The sequence below is a fragment of the Heptranchias perlo genome, chromosome 35 (genome assembly GCF_035084215.1).
Source record: "Heptranchias perlo isolate sHepPer1 chromosome 35, sHepPer1.hap1, whole genome shotgun sequence".
In the NCBI taxonomy this organism is placed as follows: Eukaryota; Metazoa; Chordata; class Chondrichthyes; order Hexanchiformes; family Hexanchidae; genus Heptranchias; species Heptranchias perlo.
This window is the reverse complement of record NC_090359.1, coordinates 11,004,949-11,021,576: the sequence shown is the minus strand read 5'-3', so window position 1 is coordinate 11,021,576 and position 16,628 is coordinate 11,004,949. Positions and strand designations below refer to the sequence as shown.

The 16,628-nt window shown below is 46.4% G+C and overlaps 1 protein-coding gene, 1 long non-coding RNA gene and 1 other non-coding gene across 3 annotated transcripts in view; 2 read left to right on the top strand and 1 right to left on the bottom strand.

Annotated features, from left to right (window-relative positions):
* Nucleotides 1-16,628, bottom strand: part of LOC137302350 (uncharacterized) — a 413,555-nt gene that overhangs the window by 17,974 nt on the left and 378,953 nt on the right. The gene's annotated exons all lie outside the window — the stretch shown is intronic.
* LOC137302345 (zona pellucida sperm-binding protein 3-like) overlaps nucleotides 1-16,628 on the top strand; it is a 1,023,493-nt gene that overhangs the window by 693,472 nt on the left and 313,393 nt on the right. The window lies entirely within an intron of this gene.
* On the top strand, nucleotides 4,574-4,647 carry trnak-uuu (transfer RNA lysine (anticodon UUU)). Its single transcript has one exon. It is a non-coding gene; the product is annotated as a tRNA-Lys (tRNA).

Genomic DNA, 16,628 nt, shown 5'->3' with positions numbered 1-16,628 from the left:
TTTGCACTGACATTTTTACCGACACTGAACGGTTGGGGATGGAATAGAGAGACATCAAGGATGTCTGTATTTAGCTTTTATTTCTCTATTTCCTTTTGCCTTTCTCTCTGGGTTTTGTCTCTCTCGGTGCCCGATGAACATTTGATTTGATGCATTTGTCCTGAACTGATGGAGGAAGTTTGGCTTGTGGGCTGGGGGAAGGGAGGGAAACGGCAGAGGCAGCTGAACGGATGGTCTCAGTCTTGGTGACAAAGAAATCCATGAGCTCCTCGCACTTGTTGTTGGAGGTGAGGGGGGAGGGGGAGGGGCAGGGGAGAGGGGTTTAAGAAACCGGTTTGTAGTGAAGAGAAGCCGGGGGTTATCTTTACATTCCAGGATGATCCTGGAATAGTGAGCAGTTTTGGCAGAGAGCAGGACCTGATGGTGCTTTAAGTGTTCCCGCCAGATCTGGCGATGAATGGCTGAACCAGTTGTCCGCCATAAAGGTTCAAGTCTGCGACCTTGTTACCCGTTTCTGTCTGAAACTGGTGAGTGTGTAAATAGAAAGTAACAGAAAAAAAGCATTTTCATCCAGCAAACTTAATTCTGATCATTATTATAGCATAAAACCTGAACAGCCCATCCCTCAAACACTGATATAAAACCAGTCCCAGGACCCTGAGCCACTGTGAAAATGCTGTGATCCCGACCTGATTCGAACTCGCAGTTTTCTGATCGGGAATCAGACGCTGTCAGTTGCGACAGGAGGTGGATCCGGATCCAGAGGAGGGAGATCGGTACCGACCGCCGCCGGGACTCTCGGAGGGCGAGAGGCGGAAGCAGCAGCAGCCAGACCGCCTCAACAACAGCTCAGGATCCCCGCTCTCTGATCCAGCCGTTGCCGGCCGAGAGCTGCCGGTCCCGGCCTGAGCCGTGTCTGGGAGCCGCCTGCCGGTCTCTCTTTACTGAACGGGACCGATCCAGGTGCAGCTCACACACAGGCCCAGGAATCCCACTCCGGACAGATTCACTTCTTTAAACCTTGTTTAGATTCAGTGAATTGGGATTTAATTCAATCCTCATCTGCCCTCCGCTCTGTCAGTTCAGGACTTTATTTAAACCGATACTTGGAGCTCTGTTTTACAGGGTGTCGGCTGTTTAAGTATTTCTCAGTCCCTCTACTCCCATTAATAACACTTTTTGCTGCTAACTGCTGCTTGATACAAAGTGCCCAGGAATTAGGGAATTTCTCCCGGGGACCGGGGAACTGACTCGGATTCGGCTCAACCCTCAAATCCACAAAGTTTTTGTCACTGCTGCTGTACAGGATTAAAGGAAGGGACCGAACCAGAAGCGGTTTTAAATTATTACTGACAAGTCAGGGTCAAAGGCAAAGGATACAGTCTGCTTATCTGCAGGGCTGAGTCCCTGCCCGCTTCACTGTCTGTCTGTCTGTCTCCCGGTTTATCCGTCTGATTGAGTCTCTGCTTTATTCTCTGGCTCTTTGTTTGCTGTCTGCAGGCCTCCCGACCCGACTGACTGACTAACTACCGGACCGTGTGTCGGAATGAATGACTGGGACTGAGTGTCTGCCTATTTATGGACCTGAATGGCCACATTTCTCAGTTCCTGCCTTCGCTCTGTGTCACGGGCCTGTCGCTGTCTCTCAGGATGACAACACACCCACACCCTTCACACACCGCCTTTGACGACTGAACGCAGGTTTGCTCAGTCTGTCCCCGCAGCTCCTTCGGGAGTTTAATGATTTTGGAATGAAGACGTTTTCCTGTGTGACTTGTGAAGTTTAGTTCAGTGAAATGTTTGTGAAAGGGAAGGATTGAGAGCTTTTAGTGTGGGACAGAAGTGATGTTGTTTCATGGAGGAGTCACACAATTGAATTAACATCAGCAGCGGTTTCCATCGTGTAGCGGTTATCGCGTTTTCCTCACACGCGAAAGGTTCCCAGGTGGGAATATTATTTGGGAATTTGCTCTTGTGAAAAGTGGGAGATAATTGGCTTTTCCTGTTGAATTTAACAACGGCTGTACCACATTCCTGGTGTCATAAACACTGAACATTTTAACCAGACTCTTAAAATACAGTCTTTAAAATGAGAACGGATGAAAGTTCATTAAATGCAAAACACAATAACTTCCCCACGTGTCACTGTCACTCGGTAACCATGTTAGTATTTCCGTCAGTCAGTCTGCAGAAAGTTATCGCTTCATTAATGGCGATTACAACAATTATTCAACTTTCACAGAGTTTCATGCGTTCATTTATGAAAGTTCATAATTGTTTTGTGAAAATTATTTCCCTGATCGGGAATCGAACCCACACCGCGGTGGTGAGAGCCCCGAATCCAAACCACCAGATGCCGCGCAGTGGGTCGAGGAACGGATCGGCACAGTGAATGCAAAGAACAAATTAAAAAGTAGAAACAGAAAATGTTGCGAACTCTCAGCAGGTCAGACAGCCTCTGTGGAGAGAGAAACAGAGGGAATGTTTCAGGTCGATGACCTTTCATCAGAACTCGCTCCACAGATGCTGCCTGACCGGCTGAGTGTATCCAGCATTTTCTGTTTATAGTTCAAATTTCCAGCATCCGCAGCACTTTACTTTTGAAATTAAAAAGTAGCTCAAGTTGATGAAAGTTGCACCAGTGAAAATCCTGGGTGGAGATTTAGAGGATGCGACAGTGGGAAGGGCTGGACTGCGATTCGAACAGTCCTCCAAGCAAATTTCGGGGAAGTCATCGAAATTTAAAAGAGGACTTGGAACGGGAATAGAACGACAGGCTCACGTGACAGGGCATTGGTATTCGGAATGTCCAAAATGCAGTCCCCACTGCTCTGATAACCTGAATCAGACAAATAGTAATTCACAACACAGGACAAATCCATTTGATTTGAGTTTTGGAAACCCATTCACGACAGCAGCTGACTCCCATCAGTTTACTTTTCCAAACTAAAGGGTATGAAGCTTGCACGAGTGATGATCTGTGCTGTATTATTTCTGAGCAGCAGACTCACTTTGCCCCATCAATGCCTATTTGTTGGAAGGCGCAGTCCCCATTGGTCGAGGGGATCGGTTTCTCGAGCTGTGATTCACCATCCTCTATTTCAGGAATATTCCGGTTTGCTGAAAATGAGATGAGATGAAACGAGCAGGTCCAACGAGCCGGTCTGCAACACTACACGGCATCTACAAAGTTGTCTCTTGCACTTACAGTGAATCGGAGGGCAGTTTTCACCCTTAAACCAGCAAGTTAGGTGGCGCAGTAAATAGTGTAGATGGGAGCAGGAAGTAGTGAAGGGACATTGATGATTAAATGAGAGGGTAAAACTGTGGCAGATGGAGTTCAATGTGGGGAAGTGAGATATAATCCACTTCGAACATTAAAAAGATAAACCAGAGTATTTTCTAAATGACGGGAAACTAGGAACTATGGAGGAGCAGAGAGGTTCAGGGGTCCATCTCCAGAAATCACTAAAAACTAGTGGACAGGTACAAAAAATAATTAATGGAATGTGAGCCTTCATCTCAAGGGGCTGGAATACAAAGGGTGGAAATTATGATACAGATGCATAAAGCCCTGGTTAAACCACATCTGGAGTACTGCGTTCAGTTCTGGACACCGTACCCCAGGAGGGACATATTGGCCTTGACTGGGTGTAGAACAGATTCACCAGAATGATATCAGGGCTAAAAGGGTTAAATTATGAGGACAGGTCTTCCAGACGAGACTTTTATTCCCTTGAGTTTTGGAGGTTAAGGGGTGATCTAATTGAGATGTTTAAGAAGATGGGGGGAGGGGAGTGTAAGAAGATGGTTTGTAGTGGAGAAGAGAAGCCGGGGGTTATCTTTACATTCCAGGATGATCCTGGAACAGTGAGCAGTTTTGTCAGAGAAGAGCAGGACCCGATAGTGCTTTATGTGGTCCAGCCAGATCTGGTGATGAATGGTTAACCAGTTGTCCACCATAAATATTCAAGTCTGCGTCCCTTGGGCTCACAGGAGTGGAAATGAGGGCAGTACGAGGAGGATCGACCAGGGTGAGAGAAGAGTAATGGTTTTAACGGGGAGAAGGGCATCAAAGATGGAGGTGAGGGTCTGATCGAGCAGATGGGTAGCTGCAGAAATGTCGTGGTGAATGGAGGGCCAAAGGCTGGACAGTTAGGAATTTGAAAGTGCTGTTGTAAGTGACCTGGGGGAGAGTTTTTTCCAGGGATGAACACAGAAGGAAGTGGGTTAGTCCCACTCCCCTGCTCTTTCCCCATATCTCTCCGAATTTTTTCATGTCAACTATTCACTCAATTCCCTTTTGAAAGTTACGATTGAACCCACTTCCACCGCCCTTTCAGGCAGTGCGTTCCCGATCATAAAAACTCGCTGCGTAAAAAAATCTCTCCTCATTCCCCCGCCCGTGGCTTTTTTGCCCATTGATCTTAAATCTGTGTCCTCTGGTTATTAACCCTTCCATCACTGGAAACAGTTTCTCCTTATTTGCTGTATCAAAACCTGTCATAATCGTGAACCTCCATTAAACCTTCTGGGTGTAGTCTCAGTGCCCTTCCTGCTGATCATCCCTTCAGTTCTCATGCGGTCCAGCGGTGAGGATTCCTGGCTTTTACCCAGGCGGCCCGGGTTCGACTCCCGGTGTGGGCGCAATAGATTTTTAGTCCCAGCCTCGCAATTTGCCTGCAGTCCGGGCTGTGGCTGCTGCTTCCTCCCTCGCTTCTGTGTCAGACCCACAATCACACTGAGAAATGAGGCAGACCACAGCTCTTAAAGGGACAGTGCACTAAAAGCAACAATGTCCCGACAGGTCACACAGCAGCTCATGGCCAAGTGTTTGACTACAATCCTTTTATCATTTACTGTAAAACCCGAGCCTCAGTGAAACACTCACAGAATATTCTGGAAACACTCAGCGAGTCAGGCCGAATCTGTGGAGAGAACAGACCAATTAACTGAGAGTCTCAGTGAGACAAGGAACGAGACACGGCTCTTCACAAATTGTCACGGGATCTTTTACACCTCGGAGCAGAAAGAAGGGACCCCCATTAAACACCTCATTCAAAGGACAGCACCTCTCACGATGCAGCTCCCTCTCAGAACGACACAGTCAGTCTGGATCATGTGTCCCAGTCCTGGAACGGGAGCTGGAACCCACACCCTTCTGAACACCTGCCTGACTCCCAGGTGTTACTCTCACCCCCGGCTAGTCATGAACCAGACTGTGCCACTCCCAGAGTAACTGATGACCACAGCCTCAGCCCTGGGTCCCGGTCTGCACCATAACCGCAGCCTGTTACCGCTCATAGAAAGTGGCGTGGGATTCCTGAGTTCATTCTGTGATGTGCATTGGGGGAGTGGGACGACATGGATTGATCTTGCATAGAGCTGGTATGGACTCGATGGGCCGAATGGCCTCCTTCCGTGCTGTAACCTTTCTATGATTCTATGATTCCATGTGGGTGGAGAGGGATACAAGGAAGTGATCAGAGATGGCCTTATCCATGATTGACACGATCGGGAGTAGAGAGGCCACGTGAGATGGCAAGGTCGAGGGGGTGGCCATGAATATGGGTCGGGGAGTTTCTATGCAGGGAGAGATTAAGGGAGGATAAAGTATCACATAATAGACTTGTTGGCAAAATTGAAGCCCATGGGATTAAACGGACAATGGCAGATTGGATAGAAAATTGGCAAAGGAGCAGAAAGCAGAGAGTAGTGGTGAGCGGTTGTTTTTCAGACTGGAGGCAAGTATACAGTGGTGTCCCCCAGGGCTCGGTATTAGGACCACTGCTCTTTTTGATATATATTAATGACTGCGACTTGGGTGCACAGGGTATAATTTCAAAATTTGGAGATGACATGAAACTCAGAAATGTAATTAACAATGTTGAGGATAGTAACAGACTTCAGGAGGACATAGACAGACTGGTGAAATGGGCAGAAACATGGCAGATGAAATTTAATGCAGAGAATTGTGAAGTGATACATTTTGGTAGAAAGAATGAGGAGAGGCAATATAAACTAAATGGAACAATTTTAAATGGAGTGGAGGAATAGAGAGACCTGGGGGTGTAGTTACACAAATCTTTGAAGGTGGCAGGACAAGTTGAGAAGGCTGTTAAGAAAGCAAATGGGGCCCTTCCTTTATTAATGGAGGCATTGAATACAAAAGCAAAGAATTGATACTAAACCTTAATAAAACACTGGTTAGGCCTCAGCTGGAGTATTGTGTTCAATTCTGGGCACGAAACTTTAGAAAGGATGTCAAGGCCTTAGAGAGGGTGCAGAAGAGAATTACTAAAATTGTATCAGAAATGAGGGACTTCAGTTATGTGGAGAAACTGGAGAAACTGGGGCTGTTCTCCTTGGAGCAGAGAACGTAAAGGGGAGATTTGATAGAGGTGTTTAAAATCATGAAGTGTTTTGATGGAGCAAGGGAGAAACTTTCCAGTTGCAGAAGGGCAGTTACAACACGGGTTAGATAGAGAGCAAAACTTCCTCTACATTGATATCAAACACTTCCAGGGAAGGGACAGCACGGGTTATCTGCAGAATGAAGCTCCCTCTACACTGTCAAATGAAACACTCACAGGGCAGGTAAAACAGTAATGCTTCCTGTACTCTGTGCAGTTTATCGTAGCCATGATGTGGAGATGCCGGTGATGGACTGGGGTGGACAAATGTAAGGAATCTTACAACACCAAGTTATAGTCCAACAGTTTTATTTGAAAATCACAAGCTTTCGGAGCTTACCTCCTTCGTCAGGTGAGTGAAGGGTTCTAAAAACACTAAGAAACCTTCACTCACCTGACGAAGGAGGTAATCTCCGAAAGCTTGTGATTTTCAAATAAAACTGTTGGACTATAACCTGGTGTTGTAAGATTCCTTACATCTGTGCAGTTTAGATCTCGCCTCAGACTTCAGATAAAAGGTTTGTTTCCTGGACACTCTGCTGGTGTCTCTCTTTCTCTCTGTACTCAGTTACACCGCTCTCTACCACCCTCTGCTGGTGTCTCTCTGTATCTCTGTACTCACTTACACCGCTCTCTACCTCCCTCTGCTGGTGTCTCTCTGTATCTCTGTACTCAGTTACACCGCTCTCTACCTCCCTCTGCTGGTGTCTCTCTGTATCTCTGTACTCAGTTACACCGCTCTCTACCTCCCTCTGCTGGTGTCTCTCTGTATCTCTGTACTCAGTTACACCGCTCTCTACCTCCCTCTGCTGGTGTCTCTCTCTAACACTCAATCCGCTCTGTTTTTTTTCTTTTTTTTCTTGTTTTTTTTTCTTTTTTTTTCTTTTTTTCCTTTTTTTTAACCGCAAGTTAAGGCAACAGGTGAATATCCACGAGAAGGCACGGAAAAGATAAGAGAAAAAGGGTTTTTTTTCTTTTTTTTTCTTTTTTTGTTGAGAGTCCAGACCGTGGGGTCAATCCTTTTTTTTTGTTTTCTTCCAAATTAGGCCCCCCTTTTATAAGAAGGGGGGTGTGGGGTGTGCTTACAAACTAAAAACCCAAAGAAACGAAAACCAATTTTTCAAATTAAAACTTTATTCGCCTCGTCCAGGATGCACTCCAGCCCCTGCGGTGCCCACCGGTCGCGGAAAGCCTCGAGCGTACCGGCAGACACCGCGTGCTCCATCTCCAGGGCCACCCGGGCGCGGAGCATTCCGCGGAAGAGAGGCAGACAGGCCGAGCGACCGCCCCCGTGGACCGCAAGCATCCTGGACCTGTGGATATCCAGGATGCACTCCAGTTTCGTCGAGTTTTCTCGTTTATCCTGGGACAATTGGAGTCAGGTGACTGCAGGTTTTGTATAAAAGGTGCTGGTTGGTGGGTGAAGTGATAGTTGAGTTGTTTGGTATCATGGGGGATTTTGTAATGAGAGGTTTGTTCCCAGTGCTGGTGTTAGTTGGAGTGGTTTGTTGCTCTGATATTTGGCAACAGTTTCGAGGCCACAGATTTCAATGGAGAAGAGTAAAACCCACCCCTGTGTCCCAGAGAGTCCCTCCTCATGTCCCTCCCTTTGGTTCCCATTTCAGTGTGTCTGAGGGGAGAAGTCTGTCTTCACTGCAGACTGTGATAGTGCAGTGTGGAGAGCGGAACCTGCTGGTGAGGGTAGACATGGATTTATTTGAACCAGGCACCTGATTAAAGCTGCTGACCTGACCCTGGGGACAGCAGGTTGTCGGCCAACTGGGAACTACTCTCAGAACCACACTGTCCTCTTTGACTATGGGCTCCATGAATGTGGCAGCAGATTGCAGGTAATGTGATTCCTCAACTCTTGCTCCAATTTCACTGTGTGGATTACTGCCCACTCTGAACTCATTAACATCGGGTGAAACTCCAGCCACTGAGGAGATCCCTGAATGGAATCTGTGTATAAATTCTTGCCCACTGTTAAATATCACCCTGTGTGAAACTACTTCTTTATGTTGACATGTCTATCTTAGCTTTACTTTTAAAGAACTTCAACTTGTCACTGAGGGACTGCATCTTTCTTAAATGGGTCATTACTACTCTCTAACTCAGATTCAATTCTATTGACCTTGAACCTTCACCGACATTTCTCCAAACCACTCTGTTCTTTTGTGCCTCAATTGATTTATCTTTTCCGTTCCTTCCTGTGGATATTCAGGCCTGCTGCCTCAACTTGTGGTCAATGAATGTTCAGTGTGGAAGTTCCTGTTGAGACTTCTCTTGAAAGATGAAACAAGTGGAATAATAATTGGGATACAATGTATTAAAGGGGAACTCCACTTTTGGTTATTATACCTGCCAATCCCCTTGATTCCATGGACACAGATGAGGTTTAACAGTGATGTTGTGTTTTGTGCTCCATATCAGGGGTAACTTGAAGCCCCTTAAGGTGAAAGCTCTATTCTGTTTGGGAAAGAATGCTCATCAAATCTGGCAGTGCCAATCATTTCAGGGTTTCAGACTGCATGCCTGAAGTCCCCTGTAATAGAAGGTGGACCGAGCAGAGTAACAGAGGCTGCTCCAGGCAACTTCCACCAATGGTGGAGCTGCTTCAATCATGTGTCATTGAGAAGCAGCTGAAACCCCTCAAACTGCTGCTTAACAGGGCAGGAAAATGACCAGAAAAAGATTTTGTCCAATGAAACCAGCTCTTCATTCCTTAACCTGATGTCTTTCAGATGGCTGGAGATTTCCTGGTCTACACCACCCACCTGAACCACACCCCAAATGCTCGTGGATCTGTCATTGTGAGAACTAATGGAGCAGTCATTCCCATTGAGTGCCACTATTTTAGGTAAGAATCTTTACTCTGTGGCAAATAAGGTCTTCAGCAGGTGCAGTTCTTTGACGTTGTCCTGAAATTACACTCCTGTCCTTCCAGGAAGGGCAATGTGAGCAGTGACCCTATCAAGCCCACCTGGATCCCATTCAGCTCGACCAAGTCTGGAGAAGGGCTTCTGTCATTCTCACTGCGTCTTATGAACGGTATGTGATGGGTGGATGGGGAGTGCTTTTCTGTTGTCTCCCACTGGGAGTTACACCCACTGTCTCCAACCCTTGTCCTCTTGTACTTCAGATGACTGGCTTTCAGAGCGCACCTCGACTGTCTACTACCTGGGTGACCTCATTCACATTGAGGCCTCTGTTTCAATGACCAACCACATGCCCTTGAAGCTCTACATTGACAGCTGTGCAGCTACATTGAGCCCAGACAAGGATTCCACCCCAAGATACAACATCATTGACTACCATGGGTAAGGAGCTCTGTGTTCTCCAGCTGGTTATGTCTCAATCGGTTCACTTAATTCACTTTTTTCCCTTTTTTTAATCTTTCTTCAGTTGCCTCCTGGACAGCAAAGCTGAGGACTCCTTTTCGACCTTTGTGTTGCCAAGAGGTGAACGTGAGCTGGACAAACTCCAGTTTGACCTGGATGCGTTCCGCTACTTTGGAGATGACCGTTCCTTGGTAAGAGGAAGCCAAACATTGGGTTCCCCATGTTGGGAGGAGGTCACTAAATAACAACTTGTATTGAATGTGTCCCTCAGATTTTCATCACCTGTCACCTGAAAGTTGCTGCAGTGGATCGGAGAGATTCCATGAACAAAGCTTGTACTTTCCAGAATATGTAAGTTCCCTCTCTCGTTCAGGGATGTGTTGTATTAAAGGATGATGGACAACATGGTTGATAAATGGATTCTCTGGTTTAGCTGGACCCCATTGGAAGAATCGACCAATGACGTTTGTGCCTGTTGTCATCTGGGCAAGTGCAGTGCCACGAGGGAATTCCTCGTTGATTCCAGAGGAAGGAGGGATCTTGTATTTGGACCTGGTAGGACATTGATCCTCTTGATTGTTGGAGGTCACCCTTTACCCTCTCTAACTGGAATGTTTGATATTGCAGGGAGTGATGCTGAATTGAAGTGGGAGGGTGAGGCCTCACTTGGACCCCTGGTCATTCTGGATCCTGATGTGACAGACCTGGCAACTGAGCCCCTTAATGAGGTTGAGCAAAGGATGCAGGAGAGGTCTCCGGGTGGTGAGTTGGCCGACTGCTAGTTTCCATTTTCCCTCCGTATTTCCTTCACTCCCTGACCATTGGTTTTTTTTGTTCCTTTTTTTTAAGGTGTGGCGTCTGAGGTGGTCCTGATTTTGGCCCTGACAGTGACCGCTGTCTCTCTGATCTCTGCTTCTTTGATTGCCTTGTTCCTGCACAGGAAACACAAGCAAACCCAGTTCAACTAGTTATCAAATGACTAATAAAGCAGTGACTACTTGTATCTTCTAATGGCTGGTTGCTCATTTTTCATTATCTGGCTCCAATCAGCATGCAATGGGTGCTTAATACTGTTAGTAGCACTGCACTCCTCCACAGTTCCTCCTGTTAGTGAAATGGGTTTTAATGGGTCCATATAAGTAGTGGCGGAATGGCTGGTAATAGTGTATCCAGTCCAGAGATGGCTGCAGCAATGGGTGAAGGCTTGCCAGGCCCTCATTGTACAAGTCAATGAACTTTGAAGGGACAGTGGGACTGGCCTGAGGTACTGGTGCCAGCTGGTTGATGGCCCAATCATTCCCTTGGTGCTCTGTGGCTATTGATCAGTTGAATCCCCACACAGGCTCCAAACTCCAGTTAAACTTTCCTGTTTGGAGCTAATTGTCCAAACACCAATAGGATTGAAAGTCAGTGGACTTGGAACTCTCTTCCAAGATTGAAGATCTCTGCCGCTGGTGCAAAGATTCTTCTTTAGTGGGGCTGGGACTCCAGGTAGATTTCAAACGCCCAGTGTAAAGGTTAATGTACACGGGCCAATGATGTGCCCAGTGGGTACAGGCACAGAGTGCGAGGGACAGCGAGCCCAGCGGTTGTGATTTAACTCTGTTGGATTTGAATTTCACCTGTCTTTTGAGAAGACTGAAGTTTCTTTATGTTCAGCTTCTCCTCACGACAGGCCCTCGGGATTGTATTGTAAGTCGTTAGTCCTATTTTCAGATTACATTATTGTTCATTCACTGTATTTGAGGGGTGGTCATAGGAACAGGAGTAGGTCATTTAGCCCCTCGAGCCTGGTCCACCATTCAATGAGATCATGGTTGATCTGTGACATAACTCCATATACCTGCCTTCGTCATATCCCTTACCTTCTTTGCATAACAACAAAATTTTAAGCTGAGATAATAGATTTAACAATTGAGCTAGCATCAACTGCCCTTTGTGGAAGAGTGTTCTTAACTTCTCCCACTCTTTGCGTGGAGAAGTGTCTCTTCACTTCACTCCTGAAAGTCCTGATTCTAATTTTTAGTTTATGTTCCCTGGTCGCTAAACTGGCTGTTTTTATAACTTTACAGTGAATTGGGTCCAATCCATGTCTGGGACACCCTTGCCGTGTGAAATACTGAAATTTGTTCATAAAATATTCAGATTAATAAGAGACTGTTGAACTTTACTGAGCTGGGTTTTTCTTTTTGGTAAATCAGACATTCAGGGGGTCTATTAAACAGGATGGGAGCTGTTAGCAGTAAACACCCTCGCTTCAGACAACATTCTTTGGCAGGTGGAAACCATTCCTCCATTTAAATCAAATCATGGTAATATTTTACTTGAGCTATAATCACTGAAATTTAGTGTTTAAACATAGCAGGAGATCCAGGCTCGTTCTGTTAAAGTAGAATAACAATAAGTTAGTGGGAACTTTTAACAATAGCAATTCATTTCTGCTCACTGTACACACTGAAGGTGATTTTTCTTCCAGTGGAAACTGCAGTCAGACGGCCCCTCCTCACTTTCACTCTGAGCTTCCTCACACTATTGATAAATAGTGTTCGGAAACTTTAAACCCAATAGATGACAATACATTCAAGTGTAGTGTCGGTCCATCCTACCCTCTTCTGACTGTTGTCTGATTTACATGTAAACATTTCAGGGAGACTTTACAAAGTGCATGCACTGGCCAGGTCACCAGGAGAACTACTTTGGGATATTTTTATAATGTTGCAAAAAAATACCATGTAGAAATGCTTCAAGAATTCATTTTCAATGAAGCTTTGGATCTTACAGGACAGAAACAGGTGACTTTCCTCTCCCCTCATCCAATTTAATGTTCCTCTGTTCCAAGGTCCCTATACTACTCTCATTTAAAATAATTCATGGAGTCTGTCTGAACAACACTTTCAGGCAGAACTCTACATTGTTTCTTCCCTCTCTGTAAAGATTTTTTTGGAACCATAAACATGTATCTTTTGCCATGTCACATTTGACCCGAGAAGTTATAGAATCATAGAAATTTACAGCACAGAAGGAGGCTATTCGGCCCATTGTGTCTGTGCCAGCTGAAAAAGAGCTATCCAGCCTAATCGCACTCTTGGTCTTGGTCCGCAGCCTTGTCGGTGACGGCACTTCAAGTGCACATCCAAGTACTTTTAAAAAGCGATGTGGGTTTCTGCCTCTACCACCCTTTCAGCCAGTAAGGTCCATACCCACACCACCCTCTGGGTGAAAAAATTTATCCCCAGTTCCCCTCGAATCCTTCTACCAATTACTTGAAATATATGCCCCCTGGTTATTGGCCTCTCTGCTGAGGGAAATAGGACCTTAATACCTTTCAAAAAAAATTGTTTATGGGATGTGGGCGTTGCTGGCCAGGGCAGCATTTATTGCCCTTGAGAAGGTGGTGGTGAGCTGCCTTCTTGAAGTGATGCAGCCTGTGTGATCCCCAATAATTTTATACACCTCAATTAAATCCCCCCTCAGCCTCCTCTGTTCCAATGAAAACAACTCCAGCCGATCCAATCCTTCCTCACAGCTAAAATTCTCCAGTCCTGGACCATCCTTGTAAATCTCCTCTGCACCCTCTCTGGTCCAATCCCATCTTTCCTGTAATGTGGTGACCTGAACTGGACACGGGTTAAATTTATTAGTCCGCCTGTTCCCACAGGTCCCAGTCGAGTTTCTTCATTCCTTTCCTTGGTTCAATCCGTCATTCACCGATTGGGTTTATGACCGGTCACCACCTCCTGTGATTTCCCCAATTGGCTGCCCCTCTTCTCAGAGATTCTCTCGCTCCACAGACCACCTGCACTCTGTCGGTTCCACCAATCCGGGAAGCTTCACCTGTGATTGGATGAACTCGGTGACCCGGGCCCGTCATGGCGGCCGAATCTCCCACAATGCAGAGCGGCGGAGAAAAGGCCCCATCTGTGAGACAGGCCGCGCTGCACTCTGGGAGAATGTTCGCACATGCGCACATCACCCGCCGGATCAGCGACCGCTTCCTGTTGTGTCGCGAGACAAACTTTCCGTTTTTTCGGTTGAGAACGAGCGGTTTTTATTGTGACGGAAACTGACGTCACTTTTCCTTTGAATCGCGCGGTTTGATTTAAATAAACGGCGCACATGCGCAGTGTGGCGCGTCCCTCTTAAAGGGCCCTGGACCGGCCGAGAGTCCCCGAGCCCGGGGACAGGACCGAGAGACGGGCAATGGGATTAGAGCGGAGGGCGGCCCCGGGGAGGGGGAACTTGCATTTCTCCAGCGCCTGTCACATCCTCAGGACGACCCAAAGCCTCGCAGCCAATGGGGGGGCTTTTGAAATGAGGTCACTGTTGTCATGTGGGCAGCCATTTCGTGCACAGCAAGATCCCACAAACAGCAATGTGATAAATGACCAGATAATCTGTTTATAGGTGTTGGTGGAGGATTAAATATTGGCCAGGACACTGGGGAGAACTCCCCTGCTCTTCTTCGAATAGTGTCGCGGGATCTTTTACATCCACCTGAGGGGCCGGACTGGTTTAACGGCTCGTGGAAAAGACGGCCCCTCCGACAGTGCAGCACTCCCTCAGTACTGCACTGGAGTGTGAGCTGAGATTTTGTGCTCAGGTCTCTGGAGGGGAGCTTTATTCCTCAATCTTTATGATTCTAGGGGTGAGGGAGTGCTACAAATGGGCCAAGGCCGACACCGAGTACTTCAGAAGGGTCGTTGATTCTTCCGTCCCGTAACACGATGTGACTTTCTTCCACAGGAGAATTCGTGCCTGAACTTCCAGGAGTTTTGAGGAAAACCGCACCGGATTTGAATCAATCTGCTGGAAAATACTTGAGGCCGACTGGAAACCTGTTTGGATATTTACACAGCCAGGAGGCACCAAGACATTTCGATGAGACTGTGAAGGATGTCAAGTGAAATCAGGGACATGGCGAGCAACGGTGTGAAGGTAACTGGGAGATCCCCAGGGTAATGCCCAGTCTGTTCAGGTGGGCCGTTTAAAAGGAAATGGAACAGTGCGGGGAGAAAGTTGTCTGGGGACAGGAAACAGAGGGTCTGGGTTAATGGGAGTTGCTGAGATTGGAGAAGGGTTGGAAGTGGTTACCCCAGGGGTCAGTGCTGGGCCCACTTTTATTCTCTGTATTTATGGACCATTTAGAATTACATAGAATTTACAGCACAGAAACAGGCCGTTCGGCTCAACTGGTCTGAGCTGGTGTTTATGCTCCACACGAGCCCCTCTCGCACCTCTCTTCATCTGTCCCTATCTGTATATCCTTCTATTCCTTTCTCCCTCATGTACTTATCTAGCTTCCCCTTAAAAGCATCTATGCTATTTGCCTCAATTACTCCATGTGTTAGCAAGTTCCACATTCTAACCACTCTCTGGGTAAATAAGTTCCTCCTGAATTCCTTAGTGGATTTATTAGTGACTATCTTCTATTCATGGCCCATAGTTTTGGACTCCCCCCACAAGCGGAAACACATCCATGTCTCCCCTATCAAACTCCCTCATAATTTTAAAGACCTCTATCAGGTCACCCCTCAGCCTTCTCTTTTCTGGAGAAAAGAGCCCCAGCTTGTTCAGTCTATCCTGATAGTTATAACCTCTCAGTTCTGGTATCATCCTTGTCAATCTTTTTTGCACCTTCTCCAGTGGCTCTACATCCTTTTTGTAACATGGAGACCAGAACTGTGCACAGTACTCAGTGTGGTCTAACCAAGGTGCTGGACAAGTTTAACATAACTTCCCTGCTTTTCAATTCTATTCCTCTGGAAATGAATCCCAGTGCTTTGTTTGCTTTTTTATGGCCTTATGACCCTGAGTCACTACATTTAATGATTTGTGTATCTGTACCCCTAGACCCCAATTTGCTCCTCTATCCCATTTAGACTCTTATTATACAGGAAGTATGTGGCCTCCTTGTTCTTCCTACTAAATTTGTACCACCTCACACTTATCTATATTGAAATTCATTTGCCAATTACACGCCCATTCTGCAAGTTTATTAATGTCTTCCTGTATTTTATCTCAGTCCTCTTCACTATTAACTATATCCCTCAATTTGATGTTGTCCGCAAATTTTGAAATTGTTCTTCCGATTCCCAAGTCCAAACCGTTGATGCAAATGGTGAACAACAGTGTTCCCAGCACCGATCCCTGTGGAACACCACTTCCCACCTTCTGCCAGTCTGAGTGACTATCTTTAACCCCTGCTCTCTTTTCTGTTTTGTAGCCAGCTTGCTACCCATTCTGCAACCTGTCCCCTGACTCCACAAGCTCTGACCTTGGTCATGAACCTACTATGCGGTACCTCATCGAAGGCCTTTCAAGATCTTTCAAGATTTTCTTCTTCAGATATTGATTCACTTCCCTTTTAAATTCTGCTTCCCTCGGTGTTTCTGGTCAGACATTCCATTGTCCTAACAACCCTCTGCATCAAAAAGAAAGAAAACCAACCTCTCTTAATTTGATGCCTCCAGTTACCGACTCACGAACTGGGATGTGGGCGTCGCTGGCAAGGCCAGCATTTATTGCCCTTCCCAGTTGCCCTTGAGAGGGTGGTGGTGTGCCACCTATCTTGAACAATTGAGTGACTTGCTGGGCCATTTCAGAGGGTGATTAAGAATCAACCACATTGCTGTGGGTTTGGAGTCACATATAGGCCAGACCGGGTAAGGACGGCAGGTTTCCTTCCCGAAAGGACATCAGTGAACCAGATGGGTCTTTACGACAATCCGGTAGTTTCATGGCCACCATTACTGATACTATTTTTTTTAAAATTCCAGATTTTATTTAATTAATTGAATTTAAATTTCCCAGCTGCCGTGGATTTGATCTCATGACCCCGGAATATTAGTCCGAGCCTCTAGGATTACTAGTCCAG